General features: G+C 40.2%; 1 long non-coding RNA gene across 1 annotated transcript; it reads left to right on the forward strand.

The window, feature by feature from the left end:
* The first annotated feature begins 1,775 nt into the window (after positions 1-1,775).
* LOC115333441 lies at positions 1,776-9,033 on the forward strand. Its single transcript, XR_003920792.1, has 3 exons — positions 1,776-2,726; positions 3,378-3,440; positions 8,003-9,033. It is a non-coding gene; the product is annotated as an uncharacterized LOC115333441 (long non-coding RNA).
* Positions 9,034-11,674: the final 2,641 nt, after the last annotated feature.

Genomic DNA, 11,674 nt, shown 5'->3' on the forward strand with positions numbered 1-11,674 from the left:
TGATGATAAAGTATTGCTGCCATCAGGAAGCCAGAAAGTGCCACAGTTCAACCAGGTTCCATGTTATTTTCAGATAGTTTCTGTTGTGTTCACAGTGATTTTAACAAAGGTGAGAAGAACAAGAAGAGGAATTGAGTGGAAGCAAAGAGCTCAAGCAGGCTTTGCTGGCATGTGGGAAAGTTGCTAAAAGTCATATTAAAATCAACAAAAACATTCAATACATGTCTTGGAGAAGGAGGCTGTGTTTAAGTAAGAGAAAGGGTCAGCTGTTAAAAAAAATATTTGGGCAATATGAAAAATTACAAATCCTTTCATCAGGAGTTTGGGACTGATTGCATGAGGGTGTACAGACTTAAAAGTGACAACTTTTACAGCTGAACGATACTTTCACAATGAAATCCTGGCTCCATTCAAATCAATGGCAAAATTCCCATCCACTTCAATGGAGCCAGGATTTCATGTATATCTGTCTTTTTTCATTCTTCCTTGATATTTGTGACCCAACTATCTGGCAGGCTATTGTCTGTACAGGTCAAAATTACAGCTTTCTATTCATATGTGTCAGGGTTACTGTCTGTTTTCTCACCAAAAAAAAAAAAAAAAGAGTGAAAAAGTGTTATGCATACTTATAGTGCTATATCATTCACTTCATTGCTCAGAGTAAAGAGAAAAGAATTGTTTGCTGCATCTGCTAGGAGAAGGACAAAAATGCAAGCAAAAGGGCTAAATGCTGCCTGTGTGTAACTCTTAACTCCAAGGCTTTTAAAGAGCTCTTATTTTCAGCTTTAGGTGTATTGAGTTTCGAATATGGGTGTCACGGGATTTAAGTAGGGGCAGAATTACCTCAATGCTGTCTCCTCTTAAAAATGCTTCCTGAATATGGAAAAGTATTGCATGGGCAGGAAGGAAGGTGACTTTCATCAAACAAATCTGTCATGCAGTGAGACTATTTAACTCATCAAACAAACCCTGGCATTTGTGCCTCTGAATATAAGCATTAACCTAGAAAAATGAGAGACATTAATGAAAATTCAAATTGAGAGAATGAAAATAAGAGATAAACTACTACTTTGGAGATGAATGAATTTTTTAAAATGCTTAAATCCACAGAGCTTGTCAAAATGCACCAAGAAGTGCCCTGGTAAGTGAGAAACGACACAGAGAAGGTAGTAAATGTGAATGGGGAGCTTTGTGTTCCCCCAGTGCACTATTTGTACACTACAAAAGCTTTAAAAGAATTGTAAATCTACACTCACTGTTGCTTATCTTGAGGAAAGTACATGCAGTCTGCAAAGTGGCTATTGCTAGTCTGTTTTTAAAGCCCATCTGAGAGCACACGGACATTACAAACCAGAACATTTCACAAATAAATATAATGGGGAGCCTTAGAAAAGTAAGGAAACGTTCAGACAAGTGAAAATCTTTTAACCACAGTCAAAGTAAGTTAGAAAAGAGGCAATATATCAGCTGACTTTAGTTGTGGATGGTATCATGGTAGATAAAAACAATACCCGTGGTAGTAGCACGGTATTTGGTATGCAAGTGCTGTTTGAAATACTTGTGAGTACATCATTAATGTTCAATACCACAGTGGTCATTTCTGAAAGCTGTATCAGCAAATATTTCTGCTAGAAGTCTCTTTCTGCAGAACATTAGTAGAAATTTAACACACTTGGGAAGTGCAAACAGCAGGGTTGACGAGCCTGGGATCAGTGCCAGGTTAATGCAGCTACACAGCTTTTGTACCAGCCAGCTCATATTCTACAAGCTTGGAAAGCAGCTAAGCAGAATGCATCCCTCCATGTAAGATGGACTTAAACATGGCCAAGACACCGAGGCAAACATCATAATTACTGATGGAAAAGGTTGCCAAACATATCGTGTCTCTTCTCTTTTCTGCTGGCTGGTGGAAGAGGAAGAGAAATCCTTTCTAAGTAGAAAAATTCATCCTGTATTTCCCTTTTCCAATTCTTCAAGGTCTCTTTCTCCTCATTTCATTGTCTTTCTCAAAGAGATGCCGAATGATGTTTTGCTCACTCCATATATGGATCATGGAACTGTCCTTTTTCCTTTGGCACATTTGCTAAATTTTTAAGTTTTATATATACTGGTAATGTTGAGAACTTTATTAAAGCTAGAGCCTTAGTTTCACAGCAAAAACTGCAACAAACATGATTAGGAAGCTTGCTGTAAATCTCATTGCCTACATTTAATCTGGAAGCCACAGAGAGGCAATAAACATGGTAAACGCTGTTGCCACTTAATGCGTTACTTTCCAAACTACAATAAGATCATAGTTTAATTGTGTTTACCTCAAGAATTTCTTCATCATATTTCCATGAAATTCAAGATAACAAAAATCAGTAATTCTGGTTTGGGAGCAAAAGTTACCACTTGTTGCCAAAGAATTGTGTGCTGCTTGAGTTTTGATGTTCTTGCTGCTATCTACAAGCCCAATTTTTCCATGTGACTTTGTGATGAGATCGAAATCTCTGTATGAAATGTTAAAACCCATGGCACTTGCAAAACAGAAAGATTTACGTAATGAGCAGCGGTTGAGGAAAATAAGGTTGTACTCACTAGCGAAGGGGCGACATTGTGGTGATCTAATTGATGCTTTTCTTCATATGCAGAAGACTGATAAAATTGACCTAGATAAACTTTTCCCACTGGCAAAAACACAAAACCAAGATGACATAATGCACATCCCAGGAAATCAGGAACAGGTAGGAACTTAACATAAAACTACTGTATTTCATCCAACACACATATTGAGTGGATTATAAGAAAGGTCCACTAAGAGTTGCAAAATCAATTCATTCAAGAAATAGTTAAAGAAATTGCAGACAGAAATGATTGAAGGGCATAGGAAAAAGCAGTATCTTTAAAAGGACAAAAAAGCAAAAGAGTCCCTTTGGTTTCCATGTACCTTAAATTTCTGGGTTAAAAAAGGTGCTAGTTCAAAAGCACAGAAGCAGGAAATTATATACCGAGATATTCCAAGTCCAACATCCAACTCTGTCTTGCTCCTATTATATACTGACCTTGAATATGTATTGAATGAGACTTATACGGTCCTTTTGTGAGGGGAAAAAAAAAATCAACTGTCAATTGCAACAAAGCGGTAGTTTTATCCACTTTTAGATGGCAGTGCTTCTGCTGTCTTCAAACTCAAAACTATGAAGGTGCAGCAAGCACATTTAAAAGTAGTGAAAACCATAGAAATCAGTTATGAAGTTCCTACTGTTTCCCAATTCTAACTTTCAATTAGGTCAGAATCTATTGAATGTAATCTCGATATTTTGACTAAGTTTGATTAAGTCAAAAGTAAGTTCTTTTGACTTAAATGTTCATTTGGTCATGGATCTTTCTTCCAGCTCTGAAGATACATATTTGTAAGCTCCACGGACGTGTAAATTACCTCAGAAGCACTATTCACAGTGAGTAACACAGTTCAACAGTTTGTCTTCTATTCCCTGAAAAAATACTGCACTATGTCCTTCTGAAATCAAGGTTGATAAGCGTGCTTTAATTGTGTCCTCCTCCTTAAAAGCATTGCTTCAATATCACAAAGAATTTACATACATCCATGGAATTATACTCTTCCTCCTAGAAATGCACAAAACTTTTCCAATGATCCATCTTTAGACTGGTCTTAACATAGGCAGGATTATAGTTTTGTCCTTCTCACCAAGAGAAGGACTGCCTCCTCAAGTCTCTCTCAGCATCACCAGGGCAGCTTTGCTTATCATTGTCTTGAGAACACATCCTGAGAAGCAGTCATCTTAAATGTTTGAAATGACAGTGTTTAGCCTCTGAACTGAGTAACCCAAGTTGAGTGACTGCAGCAAAGGCTCCACGACACATGATCTCCCCACACTGGAGAACATGAAACACTGCTAAACCTTCCCAAATTCCAGCCAGGTGTGAGCTCTTTAGAGCAAGGGAATGGCCACATCTCATGTCAGCTGTTTGTAGCAAATCTGAAGAATGGAAAAATCCTTGAAGAGCAGGACGAAAATATATAGTCTGAACTACTGGGAATTTTAAGAAATTTAAGATGAGTTCAGAAGGCTGGAAAAAATGCTGGTATCGTGGACCTGAGATTCTTTTAAATATGGGATCAAATGAAGACTAAGGGCATTGGTCGGTGAGGAGGAAGTTTGGTTTAGTTTGATTCGTCACAGATGTCTTGAGAAAGCACTGTGTGGAAAGGGAAAGGGGCTAAAACTCTAGGTTAAGCAAAAATTGCTTGAAAGTTACCAACTGCTTGAAAATGATCAGTAATCTTGAAGGATAAAATGTATACCTATTTTCTGTCGCTGAGTTGAGATCTTGTACTATGTTTTGAAGTTGTTTATCTTCATTTCCATCTCCTATCAAGTGTCCCCGAAAAGGAGAACTGTAGAGTTTGTCTTTTGAACGATCATCACTGGGCATTCGTTAGTTTGGGTAGGTTTAGGGACAGGGAGAAGGCCAGTCAGCTCCTGACACACAGGTCAGCAGAAAGATGCCGTCCCCTTTCCCAAAGTACCTGTGTACTGTGTACCTGAGTACCTGTGCAAAGGACATCTGCCAGAGGTAAGAAAGAGGTAAGAAAGCATCACTGTTGCCTGTTCAGATCAAAGGGAGTAGTTTAGAGGCTCTGCAAGAGGGTAGCCTCATCAGGGCTATCCCACTCTACCAATTCTGAGTTTATTGGGCACGAGGGACTAAATTTACAGAGAGGCATAGGCTTACTTGCTTCGCTGGCTGAATCAGAGCCCAAGTACCTGAAGCAGTAGGGTATGCAAGAAAAGCTGGCTCTATTTCTTGCCTTTTTTGTATGTACTTGTAGATACAGTTTGTTAATCCCAGCAATTAACTACAGAGAAACAAAAAAGGGTCGTGCCCCTAAGAAGAAATTATTTCTCCTTCTTACTCGAAGCATTAAGGCTTTCCTGGCAAGGAATTCTGTTTTTCTGCTGTTCTGGGAGATTGAAACTGAGGAGCTGCATTAGCACTTCTGGAACAAGGAATAAAAGGAGGAGCCGAGAGCATGAAAAAGCATGGTGGAAGCCTTTCTGCTTGAGACAGTTAAAAATTAAGTGACCGAAGCTTTTAGAAATGTAGTGTAGAAGACTGACACCCAACTAACAGGTAAATAAAACAGATTGCCTAGGAGTAATTGTTGAGTTGCAAAGTTTTGCCCTTCTCTGCTGCTAGCTGGGGCATTTGACTGAGTTGTTCCCAGGTACGACTCTCTTCCTGCTCCCACAGCAGGCTCCAGGTAGGAGCTGACAGGAGGAGGAGGCAAGCAAAAGGTCTTATAGGGGATAACTCGCTGAAGGAACGAGCTCGGTTGTTTCCTGGGTTAGTGATCAGCGGAGAGCAGCACTCTAACCATTAAAGGGTGCAATCGAGCTTTGAGCATTTAGTATCCATAGTAGCAGGAGCCAAAAGAGGCCAGTTTTGCCTAGACTGGTAAAAACTGAACCTTCTCCCCACCCCCAATCTTCTTAGCATAGAAGGGAAGGTAAAACAGAAAGAGTATCTGCTTAATAAGCCACAGTGCGAAAGGCGTCAGCCTGTTGACAGCTGTCCGGAGACAGGTCCAGCGCAGCTCTCGGGGCCGGCTGGCCCTGCATCGCAGCCAAGGACCGGGCTGCAGCAGGTCAGGAGCTTTGGAGGTGAAGTGTCTGTTGGAGGCAGTGAAGATCTTCAGATCCATTAGTTCAATTAACATAAATCTTTATATTTCCAAAATAATTATTTAGGGATTCTGGTATATCTTATGACCCTGTATTCAGGACCTGGACATTGTTCATTACAGTTGTATTTCTAAGAGTGACAAGTAAACCTTCACCTTGCTATTTAGCCTCACCTGCTGTGTCTTGCCTTGTCTTGTCTGTGCATCTGAGCCAACAATGAGGAAACTTTCTTGTCTACTTAAGCAGATGTTTAACTTTCAGCACCTAAGCTGACCTTTTGACTTGGGTTTGAAATTCTGGCCCTGCTGAAATGGGTGGAAGTTTTGGCACTGATTTCGATAGAGCAAGCATTTCATTCCAGGTGTTTTGCTCAATAAAGCATATAAAATTACAAACCATAGGCCTTTCCTCTTTCTCAACTTCTCAGTCATCCTAGGTATCACTAAGTGATAAACACAAAAATCTTGAGGAAACAAAATGACATCTTAAAAAAGGCTCCTACATGAATGATTAAAATACCTTTTAATATATATAATAGCTACACCTATGCACACATGCACACACATATATAAGATGTCAATGGGATCAAAGCTTTTCTCCAGCACTTTAATAGGTGGCATGCACCCTCACTTATCTGCTAAAATCAGAACTTGTACATGCATGTGCAGGTGCTGGGAGTTGCTTTTTCATATTGTTGGCACAGGGCCACATAGTAGAGCCATACACCTTCATTTTTTAACAAGCCCGTGTTTTCTCAGGTGTTCATTTATCTCCCCGAAGAAGTTTCTCAGACCTGTAACCTCAAGTTTAGTATGCTAATAGGAAGAGGTGCACTTACTGCCAATAAACAGGCCTTATTCTGCCTTAGGTGCAAGGGTATAACAATAGAATTCTTTTTATATTATTTATAAATATTCTTTGCAAATGTAGGGATCATGCATATAGAATAGTAACAGTTGGCATTTGGAACAGGCTACCAAAGGATGTGGTAGGTTTTCTACAACTGTGAGTTTTACCATCAAATTTGGATAACTTTCTAAAAGACCAGTTTGGGTTCAATCTGTAAGATGCTGTCCTAGAGGCATGAACTACTGTATGACATGTATGGTCTCTGTTGTAATGGCTCTTTTTGGCCTTAAAAATCCATGAGTCCATGCTGGTTTTGGTGACAGAAAGATACCATGAACAAAGGCAGAGCAACTAAAGTTGAAAAAAAAAAAAAAAAAAATTGCTTCGAATAATGAAGCAGAGCTAAGGAAGGTGCCTATTGCTACCCAAGTGATTAATATAAGCACTCTGCTTAAGTGGGCCAGTCTTTTAATTCGCTGTTAAGTTTTAAAATTGCAGAGTACATCAACTGAATTTTTGAGTGACTGAATCGTTTATATCGAATAGCTTTTTGGCAATTTAGGAAGTGACTCTCTTCTTGCTACTTAAGCCCCTTTACAACAATTGTGATTTTTCCGCAGGCAATATTGTCAGTTCCCGTTTCTCTCAATACTCTGCATTTTGACAGCAATGCAACCTAGGAGTCAAATTACTGATTTTTTTCATTGTCTGAGAGGTCTTTGCTTTTCTGCAGTTGTCTGCTTCAAGGGTTCATTCCTTCTCCTTTGCAGTCAGTAGAGTTTTATTGTTGTCTGTCACAGGCTAGGGACCGGGCTCTGGTTTTTCTTTTGTGCATTTATTTGATCCAGAGAGCTGGCTCTTGTTATCTAAACTGAAAGTCACTTTCTCATCCATTAGTCAATGTATGTTAAAGATCAAAAGTTTGGGGGATTTGGTGTTGATTTTAATCTCACAACATTTTTCTTTATTTACTGCTCTTGTAGATTCTGTATTTGAGAATTTGCAAAACTTGTTTTCAATGTCAACATCCAAGTACTTCCCATAAATAAAAAAGCTGGAGCCACTTAAAATAGTTTCAAAGACTTCCCCGCACAATCTCAGATGGAATAGTCTGTAGTTTCCTGGTATTAGTCTATGTTTTTATTTTACATTGTAGTATTATGTTGCCACTTGTATTTTCTAGTCCTTTTGGATCACTGCTGAAAAGTATAAGGTTATGAAAAGAAATTATATCTTTAAGGAATGCTAAAATCCTTCTAATTTCTGCTTACTTTTATGGGTACTCTGGAAGATGTACTGTTTTCAAATCTTATTAGGATCAAAAACGTTTAACTCCTACCTATTTCAGAGTTTCCTGAATGAGCCTAAAAAAACCCCCAAAGAACAAACGAAAACATAGATTACTTAAAACTGTATATTTGTCTAAGTATTAAAATGAGAATAACTTTCATTTATTTCATCAGTTACTTCTAGGAGGAGGACATATGACAGAAACAGGCTTTTGGGAAGGAAATCGGTATGCAGGAGTGTTCAGCTACCCAAGAGTAACCCAGCATTTTGTGGACAAGTTAACATCCCATGTGTCCACTGCACGGAGCAGCAGGAGCCATTAGAAATATTCTGAGGAAATACTGTGGTTCCCCAGCACCAGCTAACACTGGCACTGCAGAAGCTGTCTTAGACACTGCTTGTTCTGTACCTATAAATGTCCTTGAATAACGTACGTGGCTCCATCTCTGCCTTTGCTGACTCCCTGTGCCCTACTGTTACTCACGGAGATGCTGCTACATCACCTGACGGCAAGCGATACCCACAAGCACAGATAGATACTGAAGACGCTATTTTCCAAAGGCTTGCTGCAATAGGCATTGCATTGTCAGCAGGTCACCCATTGCCTTAACGGTTGCATCTCCCAAAGGGCGTCGCTCCAAAGCCAATGACAAACTCGTGTCGGCTTTCTCCAGGCTGGACAGAATCGCAGCTGTGGTGGGACACGGCAGCATTACAGCCTCCTGTTGTCGGGGCAGCCCCGAATCCTGCGTGAAGAGGTTTGAGGAATGCCCCCAGCAGCTTTGCAAATGAAATCTGAGTTGAAATACGTGATTTCTCTTAACATGCCGTTTAAAATCTTCCCTTTGAAATAGCAATGCTTTCCTCAAAACTGTTGTCATACACTAAGGGACATCTCAGAGCAGCAGTGACAGTGTCACTAGACCCAGCCCAGAAGCCAGGCAGATCCGAGACCACGCGGGTCACGCTGCCATGTTCACTGCTCATCGGAAAAGGTGGGAGCCATCACTCACAGTTGGAGCCATAATTCAGTGTCAGTCATCTTTTCTCTCTGTTTTCTGCTGTTTTACAGGAATTGTTTTTAGTAGTTTTTATACCTCAGCTCCTCTTTTCAATGGACTCAGTGGATGGCTTACTCTCTAATTTCTGGTATGGATTACTTCGGTCAAAGTGCATTTTTCTCTTAGTACACTCTTTAAATAAAGCAGGGTGAATACTGCTTGAGAAAGGATTTGAATAATTCTGTTCATTTATTTTGGTATCTGCAACCACTTAATTTACTTTCTTTAAACTTTCATAAAAGGGATTTTAAAATTAGTATTATTTATGGGCATAGTGATAGGAAGAATAAAGGCTGTAAATATGTATAGGCACAATATTTACACTGCAATTCTATGTCTGTTTGTCTTGGATACTGTATCTGAATTAGGTACTCTCTAGTCTGGTAAGTGAGTGATAGCATGGGGCTCAGGTGGACAGCAATTATCACACCCAGTTAGTCTGAAATATTGCTCACTGACAATGACTTTTCAGTAGTCCATAAGGTCAGTTGTAGTTTCATTGAGCTAGTGGGAGATTTTGAAGTAAATGCATTTGTAAAAAATGCTAAAGTTGACTTAGAAATAGTTTGCTAACAAAAGAGGGGCTGTGACTGTCGTACAAAATATCAGAAACGGATAACTAGCCAAGGTCTAGTTTTGATGGTTTTTAAGTTCTGATACACACAAGCTTCATTTCTACAGAGGAATTTGCATATAATCCTCTTTAAACTTCCCCTTAATTTTGTTTCCAAAGAATGACGATCTATTTGTATTTTTCAGGTAGTGCCTTTATAACATGCCTTATTCTCTCACTGATGTTGTCCCTCCCCAGTAAAAACCATGAAGCAAACCATAGATTTCAAAATGCATGTCCTCCTAAGCACTTTCCTAGGAATTTTGCTGAGCCTAAATGTCTTCAGTATGTGTGAGAAAGTAAATATACATGTAACAAAGAGTTCTTCCTTCCCTGGTCAAGAGCATGTTATATAATGGAAGAAATATTATTCTTGGCATGATAATTAAAAAGAAATAACGCATTTGAATAGTACTAGCCCACAGAACGCAGGGCTTACAGCTGGCAAGCCATATAACGTTATTCTAGGATAATTTTTTTTTTTCCACTATGGTAGTAGTTACATGAGTGATATGTCAGGAGCCTTTGGCTTTGGTTAGTGTTTGTAGTAACATTAATACAACTGAAACCATAAAATTTTATTTTACATATTAATTTTGCAGAAGTGATTTTCATCTCATTTCAACTGGACAGTATTGAGTGAAGTCCTTACGTACCAAATCCAGAACTGTTTCATAACAGTATAATGGTTTCTTAATTGTTCTATGAGATTTCTTCTAGCAGACCCAGCATATTAGAGGTTATATGTTTACAGAATCTGTCTCTCCTCATCCTTCTTTCTCATTTTGTGCCATAGCAAGGCTAGTACAGTCCAGATTCCTGCTCTCCTCCCAGGCATTATGGCCCTGCCTGGAGACATCGTTCTGAGCACTGAAATATCTACCACTTTCAGGGGTAATTTGCACTTTTATTAAAGATCCATAAAAAAGTGTACCTTTAGCATCCTGCAGGTCAAGCGTGGAGCCTTGGGGAGCTGTGAAGTTCTGAAACCAAATGCCTTTTTTTTTTTTTTTTTATGAGTGGATTTGCACAATGACCTCAGTATTGGGACATGGATAAATACCACAATTTTGCTTTAAACAGCTATATCCCCAGAGTGCATAGTCAGTACCAAGAACCTTCTGCAGGGGAACCTGTTGAGGAGATGGAGCAGTACCACTGCCAGAAAGAGCCAAGGATGGCCCAGCCTCTGTCATTCTCTGTTTTTCCTGCACCACATTCTCATGTCCCCCTAATGCAGGAGTAGTCACAATAGCCCCCTAAGAAAACATCTTTAACAAAAAGGAAGAGGAAAAAAAACCCCTCAAATAAATTCATTTCAGTTCTAATGAAACTCATTATCAGATGATATAAGCCATCTGTAGCCATATACTTAATTATTGTGAAGTTAGGGAAATCAATGAGGTTTTAGTGATTCTCGGTTCCAAGGGGACGGGCAGACGCACTGTCCCCTTTTCTCAAAGGAGCTCAGCCCAGCAGCACCAAAACGCAGACGCGATGGCCAGGAGCTGCGGGGTGCCAGCCGGCATGCCGGGGAGCGGTTCCAACACCACCTTCTGGTGGAGAAATCTCCGTGTTTACTTTCAGAGGAACGGTCTGATCCGCGGCCCACGGACGCTGTTACTGGGTGGCAGGCAAGGGCATTCTTCGCATGCTTCTGAGTAAGTATTTGGAAGGAGGGTGGGTGGCCACACCTGCCAGCAGCTGCAGAAGAGGCTCGTAGTTCCTACCTGCTAGAAAGGCAAGGGCTCTTCCTCCATTATATCGCCATTATATCTTCCTGCACTGTAGTTTATTGCAGCTAGTCTATAAAAGAAGGAAGGAAGACCAATATGAAACCTTCCTGATGGGATAAAAATTGTAAAAATATTCTTCCCCGCTCCATTATTTCACAGTGTGAAGTGTTGCTGACGGTGCCAGAAATACTGGGAGAAAGAAGAGGGAAGGCACGTGTCACCCTGTGCAATCTTTCTTCGCCTCCACTGCAAGCAGGATGAGCTGCGCTCACACCAGCCCGTGCGGAGGCTCGGGACTTTCAAGCTGAGGAAACCTGGGGAGGGATAGTCTGTGATGAAAACCTGAGGGAGCCTCTGAATCTGCAGGTCGTTTGAGGGCTGCTGTTTTCCTGTGTGTATTAGTGCGTGTGTGCGTGAGGCTGGCGGGTTCCCTAG

Source organism: Aquila chrysaetos, chromosome 20, assembly GCF_900496995.4.
Source record: "Aquila chrysaetos chrysaetos chromosome 20, bAquChr1.4, whole genome shotgun sequence".
Classification (NCBI taxonomy): domain Eukaryota; kingdom Metazoa; phylum Chordata; class Aves; order Accipitriformes; family Accipitridae; genus Aquila; species Aquila chrysaetos.